Source organism: Gracilinanus agilis, chromosome 1, assembly GCF_016433145.1.
Source record: "Gracilinanus agilis isolate LMUSP501 chromosome 1, AgileGrace, whole genome shotgun sequence".
NCBI classification, from domain to species: Eukaryota; Metazoa; Chordata; class Mammalia; order Didelphimorphia; family Didelphidae; genus Gracilinanus; species Gracilinanus agilis.
The window spans coordinates 721,588,461-721,608,429 of NC_058130.1; the positions used below are offsets into that span (position 1 = coordinate 721,588,461).

At 38.2% G+C, this 19,969-nt stretch overlaps 1 pseudogene; it reads right to left on the reverse strand.

Annotated features, from left to right (window-relative positions):
* Positions 1 to 17,765: 17,765 nt before the first annotated feature.
* On the reverse strand, positions 17,766 to 19,197 carry LOC123256751 (annotated as a pseudogene).
* Between the last annotated feature and the right edge of the window lie 772 nt (positions 19,198 to 19,969).

The window sequence follows — 19,969 nt, forward strand, 5'->3', positions numbered from 1 at the left end:
TTTCAGAAGTTAGTTGGACAAAAAGAAACTATTTCAAAATAGACTCAAAAGACTTTGGAAGTTAATTGGCTGGAGGAAAGTTGAAGAAAAAGAAAAAGAAAAATTAAAGGAACAGAGTAGTTTTAACTTTGAGTGACAGTGCAAGAAGTCAGGAATCTTGAGGGAAGGGCAGGTTAGGTGGAATTTTTCTGAAATAAAGGTGATTAAGTTGGAGCTTTTAAACCTAACCAATGCTAAGCAATCAGGTGTACTTTTCAAGCAGTGTCTAAGAATGCTTATTAAGCTTGCACTATAAGAAAGATATTAGCAGTTAAAAAGATGAATTCTCATTCAGAATTTGAAAAAAAAGTGAATCTTAACTACATCTGCTGAAGTGACAACCATAATTTCCAACATGATGTATATTTTTCTTCTTTAAAGGACTTTTCACCAATCTAATTTTAGATACAATGCAGAAATCTAGAAAACTATGCTAGACACAATAAATTTAATCTGGGTTAAAAGCTACAAATGCCCTTTAAAATGCAGAAAGTAGGGATGTACTTAAAAAATCCTTTCTTCAAAAAAAAAATTTTAAGATATACAATAAAGGGAAAAGTTCTTTAAATGGCAGACATTCTTCACTTTTAGAATACTAAATTAATTTCTAAATGTGTTTTAAAGTCCTAAATAGTCTTATACAAACATCTATAACTTTGCTCTGAAGAACTGGAGAGAAAACAGTTGAATCAACAATGCCTTTAGGCTAAAGTTCAATTTCAGGCAGTTCTACACCACTATACTTTGATGCTCTCCATTAAAAATTTTTTAAGATAAAAAAAATCTGCAATGTGTTTCAAATAATTAAAAAAAAAGAATAAACCTGTAATATGTTTTAAGAATCATTGCACTTTAAGAGTTTTCTGAAGTCTCAAAAAACATTATATTCCACACAGTATTTTATAGTGATACTAAACTTTGGAAAGTTCCAATTCCAGGAGAAGATAGAACAAAGCTAATGTCAACTAGCAACCAGCACTGATGAAAAGCAAATCAGGGACTCTCACCTAAAGGAAGATAAATATGCAAATTTAAACTCAGTCTTAGGAGGGAATGGAATTTTTTGGACAAACTCTGGTCATTTACAAATAATCCACAGGAAAGCTACTGAATTTGTTGGAAATTACATTTCAAACACTGAATAACCAATGTCAAAATTTTTATTCTAAAAACCTGATAATCCAATTAATTGCCATTCTCAATTGGATTAATGAAACAAATTTAATTCCCATTACAATATTATTTCTACTTTATTCCTTTCGGGCTACACTCTTTACATAGTTCACCAGGAGGATAAGAAACCAAAACAGGGGAGGGGAATGAAGAGTGTAGAAGGCACCAGTTTAAATTCTTCAAGTGTCTTTAAAGTGCTGTTACTCCTCTGTACCCTTTTAGAGCTTATAAATCTCAACCAAATTAATTTCTATACCCGCTATTTACAGGGGAATTTAAAAAAACGTCCTTTGCCTTTATAGAACTTATTTTCAACTAGGGGATACAACTTATAAACAAGTACAGTAAAGTCAACTTGAGAGAGTGATATCAACAGAAAGAAATAATATGGAAACAGAGGAGGGGTGCTTATTTGCACTGATACTGATGGCCTATTAATTCATCCATCAACTTTTGATCTTTAAAATTCACATTTTATCTACAAGGACAGATATGAACATAAGAGGCAGGCACAGTTCAATAAAGTGTCAGGAGCTCAGAATGCTAATAAAAAGGGATAAATGCTTTATTTAGCTATGTTAGGGAGAAAAGGGTCCAGAGAATTCATCAGGCCAGTAATAAAATGGATGACAGTGAGAAGGCAGAACCACTCAACTTTTTTTTTTTTTTTGGCCTATTTTCTCTATCAAGAGAGTAATGTTTGGATTTGGAAACACCAAATAAATGGATTAGGAGTTAAAATCCAAGACAACAAAGGACTAGACTACTTAGCTATTTTTGTTATGTTCAAGTCACTGGTCTCTGACCAGACCAAGTTATTAGAGGAACTGGTAGAAGCAATGTGTTTGATGTGGAAACCTAAGATATATGGCCCAAGTGTTTTAAGAGCTGCACTACCATTGTTCACTTTTGTTAAGTATTACTAGGTCTTTTTCCAAGAGTGCAATCACATTAAAGTTGCTCCCCTTTTTGTTAAATATAAAACCATCACTGAAAATCTTATACTTCACTGTTTCCTCATCTTTTGCAACAATTACTATAATTGCTAGTTGGAAATTGCTCAAGGCAGAGGACCCTGGGCTGATAAAGGAAGTCAATGTCTCTAACCAAAATTGTTTGTAACCTGAATAAAGGTACCTTGTTCAGTCAAAACTTAAAGAGATTAATTTTTTAATTAATTTTTTCATACTTAGTCACTATTCGTGATCTTTGAAAGAACATGAAGGAACAGAAGAGATGCTGCAAAACTGGAAAAGGGAAAAATCTTCCAATTTAGGAGAAAAGCGTAAGTCAACACACTGCAATAGAAGTCCTAGAGAAATTTACAAAAGCTCTTAAAGGGATGGCTTGTCAACATCTAGAAAAGGACACAGTGATCACTAGTAGCTAGCATAGCTTCATCAAGAACGGGTTTGTGTCACTCTATTTCCCTTCTGGATGATTGTTAGAGATGGAGAATTCTGGAAGCATAGTTTCTGAAGATTTCAGTCAAGCATTTAAAAAAAAGTTTCTACTGTTATTCTTTAAATAAGACTGATTAGGTGTGGATTAATCACAAAACTTGGAGGACTGAGAATGAGTTCAGTTCAGATACACAAGCAATACTGTGTACTGGTTCTAATGTATAAGCGCAGTAAGGGCTGGGGGGGGGGGTCACACAGCTAGGAAATGTTGATTCTTTTTTTAATGCAAGAAGCATTTTTGATGTGTTGATTCATTTTTTAAAAACCCTTACCTTCCCTCTTAGAATCAATATTGTGTATTGCTTCTATGGCAGAAGAGTGGTAAGAGCTAGGCAATAGGGGTTAAGTCACTTGCCGGAGGTCACACCACTAGGAAGTGTCTAAGGCCACATTTGAAACCAGGACTTCCCATCTCTGGGCCTAGCTCTCAATCAACTGAGCCATTCAGCTGTTCCTGTTGATTCATCTTTCTAAATTATTGACCCCCCACCCTCTAATTTCTTGTTATAAGAGGTAGCTCTACATTAGAAAATGTAGGGAGTGTAAAAAACAAAAGATATTAGTAATATTTTTTTTTAAAAGAGAAATGTATTCAAAGACTAATGGTTTGATGTCAATGGGAAAGGAGGTTTCCAGGGATCTGTGCTTGATGGGTTCTACTTTACATTTTAATTAATGACTGGGATACAGGCATAAATAGTCATCAAATGCAAGAGAGAGTTAACATAGCATTTGAATGACAGACTTAAGTGTCAAAACAGGCTACAACAATGGAAAAAGGAAACTTAATAAGCATCAATTTAATGAAAGAGAAGAATGATAAAAGATGCTGAAATTTAATAGTAGTAAATATAAACTCTTCTCTCCACCCCACCCATCCCATACACTTCATATGTACAGGATACAATTGTTCTTGCTAGTTACCTGCCCCTCCCCCAATCTGGATCACAAAAATCTCATCTGTAAAAAATGAGGTTTTAGTGGACAGCAAAATCAATGAGTCAATAGTCAAAAGATGGCAGACAAAAAATGCTGAGATCTCAGATTGCTTTTAAAGAAGGGCATAGATAAACTGGAATGTGACCAGAATAAGAATCAATTGAAAGAAATAGAGATACTTAACTAAAACTTAGAAAGGACATGATAGTGGTCTCCAAGTACCTGAAGGCTGTCCTGTGGAAAAATAATTAAGACTAGTTCTTTTTAAACCCAGAGGCAGAACTAGGAAAAACAGGGAGAGCTACAGAGAAGCACATTTCAGTTCACTGTCAGTAATGCTTCCGATTCAGAGTTCTTAGAACTGATTTTTATTCAGGCACACAAAATCCCTTCTAACTTAAGAGATTGAGTATGATACTAAATTGGAAGGGCTATCAAGTATAATGATTAACAAAAACGAAATGAGAAAAAAGAAGATGAACTGAATGTAAGTAAATGAAATTTAATCCAGAAAAATATAAGTTCTATATTTGGGTTCAAAAATATTAGCTGAAGAAATATATGAGTCAATAATATAAAGCGGTAACTATAATAGCTACAGTCTATATCTAAGAAGGAAATTCTATATACAGTCACTCTGGCTGACCATTCTATTTTGGGATAATTGTAATTCTCAAAGTGTTTTACATCGCCAAAACTCGCATTTCTGTACAGGTCCTCCCTGATGCCAAGAAAGTCTAATTTGTGTTCTATAACATAGTAATAATAATATATAATAGTATATGATAATATATAATAGTAAATGAAAAGGATAAGATAGAGCTCTATCATCTTATCCTTTTCATTTACTAGTTGTATTTATATCTTTGGTTTTTGTTTTCCTGTTTCTGTCCCTCTAACATTGGCTATATTTTCTGGTTATTTAAAAAGCCCATACATTTTTAAAGAAATAGCATAAATGAATGACTGATCACTTTTATAATTACTATTCTTGTTCATCCTTAACATCTAGTACACGGTATATGGGACAATAAGTATCTATAGTGAAATAGATAACTGCCTACACAGGGTGATAATCACAACCAAATCTGCTTCCTACTCTTAAATCCTATTTTCCTCTAACGATAACCTAATAAAATTGTCCTGCATTAATCAAGTACTTGGCTTCAAAAAGAATAGCAATGCATCTCCAAAGCCCCTTGAGACATTCAATTCAATTCCTAAAAAGTGAATACTAAATTTCAACCTATGATTTCAAGTATGTAATTTTTGGACCACCACTGAGACTTGCCACCCTTATGATAATGTATTAATTAAGGGGAAAAAATTGTTTTTAATTACAACAGAAGCAGCTAGGTGGTTCAATAGAGATGGTGTTTGTTCTGTGGTCAGGAAAATCTGAGTTTAAATTTGGCCACTGACACTAGCTGTGTAACCCTGGGCAAGCTAAATTGCTTGCTTCAGTTTCTTCAACTGTAAAATGGAGATAATATCATAGCACCTACCTACCTGGATTATGAGGATCAAAATTTAAAAATCTGTAAAAGGAAAAAAGTACCTTAGCAGAGTGCCTGGCATGTAGTAGGTAATGTATAACCGCCTATTTCCTTTAACAATCACACTAAAGACCTTCCATTCACATCAATTTTTTCAGTACAGAATTACAAAATGTTTTATCAAAAGATAATGCATGAAAAGGGCTATAACTCTAAAATACTATGTAAACATGTTATTATTAGCCTATTTCCCACCAGTACAGGTGTACGTGTTAATTTTTTACTTACACTCATGAAAATCTAGAGTTGTAAGAGCTCAAAATAGATTAAAATAAGTGAGCCCATGTTTTAAGGTTTAATAACTAACATTTTATATGAAGATCAAGTGAGATAACATGTACAACATGCAGCAAATCTTAAAGTGCTATAGAAATGCTAGCTATTATTACTCTATCCAATTCATTTAAAACATTTCTTAAATATCTATATTATCTTTAGGTCTCAGTGTGCTAAGTAATGATACAAAGACAAAAATAAAACATACCTCTCTCTTAAGGACCTACATTATTTGGGGCATATAAAACACATGGATAAGTAAATACAAAGTATATACAAAGTAACTCCAGCACTAACAAATGGGAGGGGATCAGGAAAGGTCTTGTTAATAGGACCTGAGCTATGCTTTGAAGCTAGAGATTTTAAAAACTATGGGGGAAAATGCATGAGTCCAAATCTGGCTGTTTTGCTCAGTCTTCAATCTTCCTAACCTCTATGCATTAGACATGGATGATGATTCTCTTTCTGGATTCTATTTCTTTCTTGGGTTTTTCTGATACTGCTTTGTTTTGGTTCTCCTCCCAACTGACTCTTAAAACTCTGTAGCAGGGGGCAGCTGGGTAGCTCAGTGGAGTGAGAGTTAGGCCTAGAGACAGGAGGTCCTAGGTTCAAACCCAGCCTCAGACACTTCCCAGCTGTGTGACCCTGGGCAGGTCACTTGACCCCCCATTGCCCACCCTTACCAATCTTCCACCTATGAGACAATACACCGAAGTACAAGGGTTAAAAAAAAAAACAAAAAAAAATTAAAACAAAAAACAAAAAAAACTCTGTAGCAAAAGCATCTCTGAAATCACATTCTAATAACCTATTTAATCCAAAATGCCTTCAAGATAAAGTTCTAGCATCACCTTCTAGATAATGTCTTTCCAGAACTCTCCCAACAGCTAGTGCTCTCTCTCAATCACTTTGTATTTTAGCAACTTTATATTTCATATTCATTCTGCATATTTTAGAACACCTCTTACAACAGGCTGTAAGATACTTAAGGACATAGGTTGTTCTATTGTCTCTGTATAGCCTCGGTGGCTGGTATATAGGCAATGAACAGATACTTGCCAATGAACTGGACGATATCACAATATGGTTATCATAATAAAGAATATGAAATTTGACTGGAAAGGTAATGGAAGACAAATTATAGCAAGCTTTAAATGCCAGGTTGAGGCATTTATTTTATTCTAGAGATAATTGAGAATCACTAAGGATCGAATAAGAGTGACATGATCAAATTTGGGTTTTAATAAGTAAAATCATTTATTAGGCAGCTTTGTGAAGGATAGCTTTAAGAGGGATTACAATAGAAAGAGGCCAAATAAGTCACTGCAACAAATACCTAAATTACAACAGAGGCTGGGTTTAATGGAGATGTACAAGAAATGTCGGGATCTGAGGTTCTTAACCTGGGATGTGTGAACTTGTTTTTTATTTCAAAAATTCCAATGTAATTGATCTCCACAATATTCTAAATATTTGAAGCATTTAAAAATATTCTTTTGAAAAGGGGTCAGTAGGCCCCTTCTCATTCATTGGAATGCAAAAAGAATGCCATAATTATAGAACAGGTAGAATCAACAAGGCTTAGAAACTGAACACAGTTAGGAAGGAGAAAGGATAATTCTAAGGCTGTAAAATTAGGTAACTAGAACACAGTATCCTCCACAGAAAAAGAGAAGAGCTTTGAGTAAGGATGGGTTGAGGGTGGGGAATGAGCTTCCATTACATTAACAATTTGAAAATGGAAAGCTCCTGAAGCTTTAGAATGTAAAACCCTTTTTGCCTCTTTTTGTCTCTCCAAGTGCTTAATGCAGTGCCTGGCACATAGTAGACATTTTAGTAAGTGTTTACAGATACTTTTCTCTTTTGACTGACAAGTATCATTTCTCTACAGATGAAACTGAAGCTAACAAAGATTATTTGCCAATTATCAGAGGTAAGATTTGAGATTATTTCTTCCTGACTCCAGGTTTAGTTGTAGACATTGCATAAAATAACCTTTCTATTTTTTTCATAGTTTTGTAAGGCAACTAGTATAAGATGTGATGTTGGTTCATTTTTACAGTTGCTAGAACTGAGATTCAGCAAAGCTAAGTGACCTGCCTATGACCAGTGAAGTAGTAATTGTGGTCTCTGGTATGTCATTTCTAAATTCAAGCCCATAAGTTTTTACCCTATTACCAAGCAAGCTCTCTGGGATCCTATCTTCATGAAGACTTCAACTTCCCTGAGCTGTCTATTAAATCAGAAAAACGTTTTACATTTAGTCTACACTTAATGATTATCCATTCATCTTTTGAAGAATACACTTCTTTAAAAAAAAGAATACTTCTTTCTTTTCAAGTAAAAACAAATCCAAAATCCATTTAACCCACTGAAACTCCTAAAAGGAAAATGCAAGGTAAAAATAAAACAAAATCTGAAATTTGGCTTAGACAAACTCAGGTATCTTGATCACAACTTATGTTATGCTAAATGACCAATACCAAAATCTTATTACTAAATTCAATTCTTTACAAATAGAATAACTACCACAAGCCATCTCAATCTTATTTCATTCCTTATTATTAATTTCTGGATGTCTTATCTCCCCACCCCACTACTCATATTTAGGTACTTAGGAAATGTTTACAGAATGAATGAATCCCTAGATCATAAGCAAAGGATGAGAAGTCAAGTTGGAAAGGGTGTTGTTTTATGTCAGCTAGCTTAGCCCCTTTACTGATAAAAAAAAATGTACTTGCTCAAGGTCACAGTCTCTATTCCAACCTAAGTATTCTGATTCTAAATCTAGTGTTCTTTCTATGATCCTCCAAAGAGATGGCTATCTACACCTTCCTCCTTCAGAGAAGGGATAACGTTCATCACCATTTTCTTGGTATTTGAAATAGAAAAAACTTAGTAAATGCTTGCTGAATTGAAATCAAAGAAAAATTGAATTTCTTAAGGTGAGCAATAACACTTCCCATTTCTTGTCAGACCAAAGGTCTAAATGAAAAACAAAATTTGAAGATACACATTCTTAATGAAACATTCCACTTTTCAAACTAGAGCCCAACTAAAATGTCCAATACTTTCTAAAAGATAAAAGTATTATAAAGACTTATGAAACATTAGTAAAAATCTTTAATGAAGTTGTTAGGCATAAAGAGAGATAAACTAAAGTTGCTAATTTTGAATTTTAAAAAATCAAAGTATTTTCATCACTTTAAATATGACATAATTACACCTTAAAACGTGGATCAAGAACAGATTTAAGATCTATGACTTTCATTACTTGAAAATTTGTATAACTTATGCTTCCAAAATAATCAACTGTCAGAACTGAAGAACCTAATATTGTACCCACAGTAAAAATACAAGTTGGTCAATAATTACCACTGCTGACCCATAAAATAGAAACAAGTTTTTTTTTTAATATCCTAAAGTAATTCGACAAATACAATTTTGCATATTTAATTCCTACTAAGTACAATTCCTATAAGCAGCTACAAGTTTGAAAGGAAGCACTTTCAATGCCAGATTCTAAGGATCTGTAAAAATAGTGGTTGCCACAACTTTAAACTTCTCTCAACTAAATCCAAAATAGAAAAAAAGCAGGGACTAATTATCATTACTTTCACAGCATCTCAACAGTGAAAAAACAAGTTTGGTTTCCACACAAAGAAAACATTTTAATACTTTTTATTCCACTAAAATGTATTCCATTCAAAGCCTGTATAACAGCATTCTGCTTTCCATTTTCACAGTATTCGAATTACTATCTGTCCATAAAGTTATCCTTTTATGAAACAATTCGAGCAAGTCTCAATATTAAAACAAAAAAAGTTAAATTTTATGACATTAAGAAAAGCACAAGAGGTAAGGAAAGGTAAGATTTCCCCCCCTTTGTCAGTTAAAAATAATTGTTTTAAATATAAAGCAATTTGGTTTTCAGATCCACTGAGAAAATCCCCATAGCTATTGCTAAACTCACTATAGCAATATTTAATACATAGTGAACAAAGAACATATAGCAACCACGGTTTTACAAAAACTTACTATTATTATTTTTTAAAAACCCTTACCTTCTATCTTAGAATAAATATTATATATTCGTTTCAAGGCAGAAGAGTGGTAAGGGCTAGGTAATGGGGGTTAGTGCCTTGCCCAAGACAGTTATAAAGTGTGAGGTTACATTTGAATCCAGAACCTCCTGTCTCTGGGCCAGGCTCTCAATTTACTGAGCTACTTAACTGCCCCTTAAATCCTTATTTTAAAACCAAATCTTACCAAATCCAAGGAAAAGTAGCTCCAATTTCTAAAGAAGACAGACATACTGAAATTGGGTATATTTTAACTGAAATAAACCTAAAATAACCAAAAGTCTAATTTTAAACCGTTCATAAATTCCAAAAAACAAGCAGGTTGTACCAAAAAGATTCATTTAAAAAAAAAAAACACAAGAAATGACGGTTATAAGCAAATAAGAGTTCAGTTGGTCACAGTCACATAAGAAAGACAGATGACTCATTCATTGGCCTTAAAGTATTTAATTCGGTTCTCCCATTCACAAAGGCTGGATGTCATTTTAAGGAAATGATGAGATTCTATTTTTATTTTGACGATTCATAAAAGTCAAAACCGAATAGTAGAAACACAAGCAATTCCAACTGCTAAACAAAAACAAGTGCCTTTCAACGGGGAACAGAACTAAAGTTATCAAGGGTCTCAAAAAACATCAGCCTCCACCCCATTCCAAAGCTTCTCATCTTCCGGCAATACATTCCTTCCAAAGGGTCAGTCCAGCAAAACCCTCAGGCCTCTCCTACACATAAGCATTTCAAAGGCTCCACGGAAATAGCGAACTTGAGAAAGCGCACCACAGGAGGCAAGCAAGGCCAAGCAGACTCCGCATCTACCCGGGCCGTACAACCCGACCAACCCAAGGACCAGAAGCACGCCTCCACACTGGGATGGGAACCTCGGGGCCCTAGGTCCACGTGAGCGATATGCAGAGAAGGAAGAGGACCTCAGGCCCAGGGTATGGGATAACTAAGGCTGGGCCCTACCCCGGGAGGGCTGGGCCGCAAGAAGATGCCGCGGGGACTAGGGTGTGGGGGAGAGGGACCAAACCGGGCCATATCCCTCCCCCCGACCCCGTCATCGCAGCTCACCCGGGGGCAGCAGGCGGAGGCGGCTCCCGGCAGGGTGCCTCCCGCCGCAGCACAGCCACAGCCGCCGCCGCTTCCTCCTGCTCACTTTACAAAATGGCGGCGGCAGGAAGTGCCATAAATCTCAGCCCGCCCCCTGCCCCCCCAACTAGGGCCCGGCGTTCTCCGCGCCCCTCGACCGGCCCCCGAGCTTCCAGCACAGGACACGCACCCTCCCCCGTCCTACGCGGACAGCGCAGCCCCGGGCGGAGGTCCCCCCTCACGTGCGCCAACGGCGGCGAGCGGAGAAAAAGGGAGGGAGCGAGGGGGAGGAGACGGCGCTTACGCTAAAGGAGCAGAGATCAGCAGGGAGGCCTCCCCTTACGCCAAAGGCGCAGCGCCCGTCCCGGGCGGCAGTGCGCAGGCGGCGCAGAATAACCCCCGGGCCCGACCCGCTGCGCAGAGGACATAGCGGGTTCCAGGCACCCCCGCTACAGAAGCATGCTGGGCTGCGTCCGAAAGGCTTAGAATGAGCCGTGCTGAAAGAAGAGGCCTCCCAGTCTCATCCCGCCCTCCCACCTTCCCGTCCGCTGTCCCAGGCTTCCCCCATTCCCCCCACGTCCCCCCGCCCCTCGGCGGCGCTGCGCAGATGGCGTAGGTGTGTTTGGCGCACTGGCCCTATTACGCAATGCAGGTTACGTTGGCAGGAGGCGTAAGTAAATGTCTAGAATCCGAAAGTCTACCCCCCCCCCCCCAATCACCCGGGACCGCTTCCTGACCGGACCCCGCTGAGCTGGGCAGCCCAGTCCCAGTTACCCTCTTGCCTGCCTGCTTTCTGGACGCCGTCCTTCAGTCATCAGTCCATGCCTCCCTCCCTGAAGGACAGATACATTCGCCTCACCTGGGACTAGGCCGCACACTGCCGCCGCCGCTGCCACCGCCTCCTCTAGGCTGTACGGCGCCGGGGCCCAGCCCCGAGGCCGAGGAGCGCAACGTCCGGAAGCCGCGGCCCCTGCCGCCTCTACCCTCACACACAGGGCCCGGGCCTAGGCCCGGTCCCCCAACTCGATGGGCACCTCTGGGAGCCTCTGTTTCAGCTCTCGGGAGCAGGAGCCCAGAACAAACAGCTCCGCCGCCACCGCCGCCGCCGCCAGCGCTCTGCCGTCACGACGCACGCAATCGCGCGAGCGCGCACGCTCTGCTAGTCTTGGACACGCCCCTCCAAAGTCGCGTACCCCGCGAGAGCGCGCCTCGAGCTGGCCTCGCGCAGCAGTTTTCTGTCGCGTCCGCAAGTGGGCCGACTGCGCATCTGCTCCTAACAACGAAAGACGACGGAGGGAGGAAGGGTAGAAGGGTAGAAGGGTAGAAGGGTAGTAGGACCGCCTCACCGGAGCGTGAAGCGCTGCCGGGCCAAAAAGAAAAAAAAAAAGAAAGAAAGAAAGAAAAAGGTGTGGAGGAGCAGAAAAACTAGCTGACAAAGCGTAAAAGAAGAGGAAAGGAAGTGGAGGGGAAGGAAGGACTAGGAAAAAAGAGGGAGAAGAAAGGAATAGAGTGAAGAGCATGAAAAAAATAAGAAAAGGGAGAGACAGGAGGAGAAGAGGAGGAAAGGCAGAAAAGAACAGAAGGGGAATGGGGAACAGAAGAAAGGAATCAAGGGAGGAGTGGGGAAGGAGAAACGGAAAAGCAGACGAGGAAGAAAGGATTAGGGGAGGGAAAAGGGAGAGAATGGGAGAGGAAGAGATATCTTGGGAGAGATGAAAAGAGAAAGGGGAAGGTGAGAATAAAGGAAAATGAAAATAGAAGAGGTTCCTCGGGAGAGAAATGAGGAAGATGGAGATAAAGAGAGAAGGGAAGGAAAAAGCGAGGAAGAGAGGGAAAAGAGAATGCAGAGAATTTAGGAAGGAGGAGAGAAGGAAGGAGGAGAATACAGTTGAGAATTTAGGTGGGGGACAGGGAAGGGAGGAGAGAAGAAAGAAGGGAAGAGACTAGGAGGGTATAGTAGAGAAGTAAGAAGAAGAGAGGAAAGGGAGAGGAAGAGGGAAGGTTTGGAAACTTAAGTGGAACTTCAATTTGTAAACCTGAATTCGTTTAAATTTAGCTTAAATTTAATGGACATTTTCTCCTTAACTGAAGTTCCAAATATCTTGCTTGACATACAGAAGTTTGATAAATGTTTGTTTGTTTTTTTTAACCCTTACCTTCTGTCTCGGAGTCAATACTGTGTATTGGCTCCAAGGCAGAAGAGTGGTAAGGACTAGGCAATGGGGGTCAAGTGACTTGCCCAGGGTCACACAGCTGGGAAGTGTCTGAGGCCAGATTTGAACCTAGGACCTCCCCTGATAAATGTTTTTTTAGGAGATAGGGAGGAGAGGAATAAAGAAGGGAATATAGAAAGGAGAGAAAGGGAAAAGGGGGTCAGATGGAGAAGGGCAGAGGTTAAAGGAGAGTGGTATTTTATATTTTAGAAGTATGTACATGTGAGAAAACTTAAGAATGGAAGGGTGAAGAAGAAATGGTGAAATATTTGAGTTAAGATTAATGGAGACAAAAATAGAAGTGATAATATAAATGTGCTGTACATGGCACCTGGACAACAAATAAGGTCTAGATGAGTTTGGGAACTATTACAAGCCTACCATGAAACATGATTAAAGCATTAATAAGATACTTCACAGTAATCAGGACCACAGCTACTAGGGTTATTTCTCTGACCAAAGGAAGTCAGGAAATATCTTGATTTGCTTTAATGATAATTTTATCCTTCAAAAAACAGAACCAATGAATGACAAGAACTATTTTGGATCAGATTTTTCAACAACCAGAACAATTGCTTCAGTTCAGCATTTATTATATGCCTACTATTTACCAAGAAAAGCTGGGGATACAAGGACAGAAACAGCCTCTTGCCTTCAAGGATCTCAATCTAATGGAAAGAGGCAACATATAACGCTGACAACATGGATGTCTAGTAGACTTCTTAAATTAATTATGTTTAAACCAAACTCTTCCTCTTTCCCCAAAAACCTTTTTCTCAGTCCCACCATTCATATTGCTGCGAAGGCAACACCATCCTCCCAGTCCTTCAGATTTACAAGTTAAGAGTCATCCTGGATTTCTATCTTTTTACCTCCCATATCTAATTTACTGCCTGGGCGTCAATTTCACCTTTGTATCTTTTCTTAAATAGAACCCCTTCTCTCCTCTGACATTGCCACCACGCTGGTGCAGGCCCTCATCACTTCATGCCTGGACTATTACAACAGCCTGCTGGTGGGTCTTGCCTGCCTCTAGGCTCTACCTACTTCAATCTGTTCTCCAGCCACCAAAGTGTTTTTTCCAAAATGCGGATACAGTCATGTCACTTTCCTACTCAAACTCCTTATTGCCTCCTGTATCAAATACAATATTCTCTGTTAGGCATTCAAATTTATTCATTAACTAGCCCTCTCCAACCTTTACAGTTTTGTTCCTTACCCTTATTGTTCTCTTATGATCTGGTGATACTAGCCTCCTTAGTATTCCAGAAACAATACATTCTTTTTTTCAGGCTAAATTCCAGCTAAAATCCCATCTTCTACAGGAAGCCTTTCCCAACACCTCCTGATTCTATTGCCTTTTCTCTTTTAATGATTTCTTATTCATCCTATATATATCTTGTTTCTACATTTTTATTTGTTATCTCCATTAGATTGTGAATTCTTTGAGAGCAGGGTCTACTTTGCTTCTTTTTGTATCCCCAGTACTTACAATATGCCTGATAATATAATGCCTAATGAAAGTTTATTGACTGACTACAAACCACTATGTACAAACTACAAAATATATGCAAAAATATATATATTGGAGACAATCTCAGAAGGCACTGATTAGCAGTAAAAAGGAGATCAAAAAGGACTTCTTGCCAAAGGTAGGGTTTTAACTGAAACTTGAAGCTAGGAGACTGAGTCAAGGAGAGAAAATTCCATGCATGGGGAACAGTCAGTGGAGTCAAATGCCAGAAGAGGAGTCTATTGGTGAAGGATTAGCCTTTGCTTGAGGGTCTTGTCCAGTGAAGGAGGATCCTGTAGCAAGGCAGCTCATTCCACTTTTGGATAGCTAATTGTTTTCAAGTTTTTCTATATCAAACCTGATTTCATGTCTCTGCAACTTTTATCATTTGCTTCTGCTCTCCGGGACTACAGAGTAAATATAATCCCTCTTCCACATAATTCAAATACTTGAGGATACTTATGTCTCTATTTAGCACTCTCCAAGGCTAAAACCCCCCACGTTTTTCAACTGATCTCTGTGTAAAACATAGATTTTAGGTACTTCTTCAAGCTGGTTATTCTCCTCTCAAGCCTCTTCAATTTGTCATTGTCTTTCTTTAAATTTTGATGCACAGTTTTAAATACAAGATATGAATTAAATTCTGAAGACAAAAAGACTCTTGACCATTAAGTTAAATTTGTTAAAGAAATACAAAAGAGGGAGGTAAAAGCAGGCTATTGAGAAATCTAGAATCATGGCAGCATTCTTAAAAAATAACATCACTTGTCCCCAGAAATGGTCAGAGACAGAACAGAACTAATGCTTATTATGATTAACCAGATGACTAGGTTATGCAGAAAAGGTACCAGCTGTTCAGCTTTTCCTTTGATTTTGCTTTCTGTCAGTCAGAATAATCTTTTTGACAAGTATAGACTAGACAAAAATTGGTAATAAGGAGCTGATATCTGAGATCAGTTTTGAGAACTGGTATTTATTGAGTCACTATTTGCATTAGTCCGTCCCCTTTTTTTAAAGAGAGGTGAATGAAGCCAGCAGATTATAGGTTGGTTGGCTTGACTTCCATTCCTGGTAAAATTTCTAAGCACATTATTTAAGGGGATGGCTGATTATTTTTTTGTACTTAAAGAAGATCAAAATGACATCACTGGGTGATGTCTTTTGTTTTTTAAACCCTTATCTTCTGCCTTAGGATCAATACAATGTATTGGTTCCAAGACAAAAGAATGGTAAGGGCCAGGCAATGGGGGTTAAGTGACTTGCCCAAGGTCACACAGCTAGTAAGTGTCTGAGGCCAAATTTGAACCTTGGACTTTCCATTTCTAGGCCTTGTTCTCAAACTACTGAGCCACCCAGCTGCACCCAGGGTGATGTCTTTTGATTCAAACATAAATTGGATTTAAGTGAAGCAGAGCCGCATAAAGTCATCTGCTTCACTCTCTTCTAGACTCATCAAAGTTCAGGAGCATGACAAAAGTCAAGACACTTGGTGATGGGACAGGATGTAATGGATGATCTTGGCTTCTTCCATACCTAACCAAGCTCTAAGCACTCCACAGCACCTGCTTCTGACCCTTTGTGGCTGTTGGAATAAATTGTTTTCATCCACCCACGTGTGGGCCAGGGCCAAAGTGTTTTTCAAATGCCTGGAGTAGACAATGCCTTAACTCACTGATGGACTTCAGTTACTCTCAACCTAGTTTAGCCCACATGCTTGGTTTTGCTTGGGTATAACTGCTGTATAGCTACTTGGAACCACAGGTCAGAGTTTAGTGGCAAGAGGACACCAAAGATGGATGTGTAGCCTTGAAAAGACTCAACAAGCCCTAACACCAGAAATGCTAGTCTTTCCCAAACACTATGTAATCCTAAAAGGGGGATGTTTAGTGAATATCTTAAAAAAGAAACTTGTGATCACAAAGAACTACCATAGGTTGACCAAGAATGGGTGACAAAACTTTTTATCTTTTATTATGAACTCCACTTTCTTGTTTGTGGATTGCTAAGGACTTCTGAGGAAAATGGAAATGAGTCTGGTAAAAAAAAACAAAAACACTACGTTTAATTTTACATCAATAATTTTAAGTATATAAAAATGCCAAGTATTAAAAACTTACATTATAGAAAATGAAAGATAAAAAACAAAACTATTCTGCTTATATAAAATTTAAGAACTTTTATGTAAACAAAAATAATCCATTGAGGAACAGAAGAAGACATACAAGCTGGGGGGGGGGGAATTTTGTATTAATATCTGATTAAAGTTACTATTTCTTGAGGTAAATGACACTAATCTGTGAGACTGAGCCATTCCCTAAAGAAACAAAAAAAATGTGCCAAGGGATTAGGGGACAGCTTAAAAAACTATGGTATGTGAATATAAAGGAACATTATTGCATTATAAGGATTTATATATATATAATGCATTTAGTGAAACATAGGTAGGCTTGTATGAAGTGATTCAGCATATTGTTTACAATGTAAAAATCAACGAGAATCAAACCTTTCAAATACACTAGTCAATGTTGATAGCATACTATCATTGTTAAAAGGCATTTCTCCTTTGTAAGCAATATTTTATGAAACCTACGTGGGTGTGTATGAGTTAGGGAGGATTTTTTTCTTTTTTAAGAAACAGCCTTTATTTTAAGCATTTTGCATTATAGATTTCAAAAGTAAAATATTAGGAATGTTAATTCATTTTTAAAAGAAAACTACTTTTGACTGGCGAGCATAGAAAGGAAATGATCTGTAAGAGTGGGACAGTCAGATCAATTAATTTTTGGGAGGGCTTTTCATTCTGTTGCCTATCTCTATAAAATTAACTAGTTAATTTCATTTTAATTCTTAGCAACAACAACCAAAGTTCTTGAAATAATAATATCATTCCAGGAAATAGATATGTTTATCATAAAATAATCAAACCTCTTGGATTCTGGAACAGAACTGGAACAGATATTGAAGTTGACTGTTCCCTCTTTGACACCAAAAAGATGTTAACTAACAATATTCAATCACTTCTCTGCATTTTTGTTAACATAAAATTAAATTACCCATTTAAAAATCAATATATCCTCTTTAAACATCTCTTACATTCACAATACTTTAGCTATTTCAATTCTGTTGGTGTGGTTTAAGTAATTTCCCATTCATAAGTGAAACAGCAATTCAAGCAATACAACCCACCTGGGGTAGCGATAATCTCTTTTGGTTTTGTAGCACAAATGAAACAGCAATCAAAATTGCAGCAACTGTCTAACATTCCTAAAATACAAAATAGACAAGATACAGTACATGCAAAAGCTCAAATATGCAGATGGTCATGGGGCTGAAACATTGGACAATTTAGCTGGTGGTCCAGAGTTGAAGTTGGTGGGTTTCCCCACAGTATTTCAAAGCTTCTCTGCACACCAAGTTGCATCTCATGCTTTGTACCTGTCTTTGCCAGTCTCGCTAATGACACACACAGTTTAAGTACCTGAAGTATTCATTGTAGTCAAGGGCATATCCAACAACAAATTTGTCTGGAATTTCAAATCCAACAAAGTCAGGTCCATATCTTACACTGGGAGGGGTCCTCTTCACAATAGCAAGTTGGCTATTTTCTCTATCTTTGGATTATACTGCTTGACCAGGGAAAGCAATGTCTGCATCATTTTTCCCGTGTCAATTATATCTTCAATAATCAGGACATTCTTTCCAGTTAAAGTTGAGAGATCATCTCCACCAATCACTTTGATGTCTCCTGTTGACTGCTCATTGCAGTAGCTCTTCAATCTGATAAAATCTATTGTTATAGGAATTGATTTATCACTATTCCTGTTCAGTGCTTTGATATAATCCAGTAAATCAGCAAAGAATTTATAGCCATCCTCGAAGACACAGAGGGCAGTGATATGGTGGACTCCCATCTCCTTCATCATATCTCATGCCAAACATTCAGTCCTGTCCATGATAAGTCCATGAGGAATGAATACTTTCTCCAAATCTTGAACTTAGTGCTTAGGGATACAAAATAAGTCTAGGTCAGTGGTTCCCAAACTTTTTTGGCCTACCGCCCCCTTTTCAGAAAAAAATATTACTTAGCCCCCTGGAAATTAATTTTTTTAAATTTTAATAGCAATTAATAGGAAAGATAAATGCACCTGTGGCCATCACGGTGCCCTCGGATCGCCACAACATCCACCAGGGGGCAGTGGCTCCCACTTTGGGAATCACTGGTCTAGGTCATAGGCTGGTTCATAATCATCAATCATGATGCTGGGGCTGAGGTTTGCAAGGATGGTCCAGGAGACTTGAAGGTGGCACCTGGGCAGTAGTTGGAAGAGAGGAAAGGGGTTGGAGAGAGAGAAGTGGAGAAGGAGAAGGAAGAAGAGGAGGAGGAAGAGGAGACAGCCTCCAGAGAGCAAGGGAGAAAGGGAGCAATTGAGATGCCTGTTAAGGAGGATTTTTGCAAAGTATGTTCTGTCAGAAAAACACAGTTAAAAACCAGGCATGTTAGACTAAACCACTTTCCTTTTTTGACAAGGTTGAGGTAGTAATAAATCAAAGATATATATAGATAAAGTTCAATTTTAGATAAACATTTGGGAAAATGTCCTGGTATTCTTAAATAGAAAAAAGAGGAGACAAGTGGACAACTGTACTAGAATATTGTACTGTAAAGTCGGTCTGGTCATTTCTTGAAGATTTCCTGCTGTCATTAGAGAATTAACAACACTCTTTTGAATAGGCCATTAGACATTTATAATATATGTAATCATACCATAATTCAGCACTCATCTCTTTTATCTTTTCCACAAGAATAGCATGATATACTTTATCATATCCTCTGTAAAAACCTAGGTAAACCATTTTTACAGCATTTCTCTCATCTACTAGTTTGATAATCATGTTAAAAAAAGATAACAAGGTTTGCATTCTCTGTGATGAAGCCATATTGGCTTTTTGTCATGATCCCCTTGTCTAGATATCAGAATGGATACTGACAGCAGACACTGAACATTTAGGTCAAATTAAGTGATCTTGTGATATGATTTGGGAATCTTTTGAATACCCATCTTGATCTCCAACAGAAGATGCTATATAATTTCATGTTCTCTATCATATCCTGGCAATTTACATCTCCCCATTGGGTTCTAAGTATTTCTTGAGGACAGAAGGACATGTAAGGTGTCTCAGAATGACGATTTGGGAAAGCAGCTCTTGTGGAGAAGGAGCCAGTCAGCCCTACTGTAAGTTAGGACAGTAGAGCACTCTGAGGGCAAGGCAGTGACATATGCCCGCAAGGTCAAACCACCACATTGAACACTTTGACAGCACAAAATCCTGAAACCAAGAGCAATGGAAATAGCAATCTTTCTAGCACAATACCTATAACCATCATCTTGGCATACTACCCCTTTGTTTCCAAACAGCCTGGGCCAGTTCATGCAGGCGCTCGCTACAGCTACAGCTAATGAAAACCCAGAAAAGAAAGGTCTTGCCTTGAAGTCCTCGGTACTGTCAAATGGTTCAACATCAAAAACATTACATTTTATTGGTGGAAATGATATGAAAGAAATTATTTTATTATGTCTTTTGCTATTGTATACTAAAGATCATGAGGTCTTCCTGTACTGCAGCA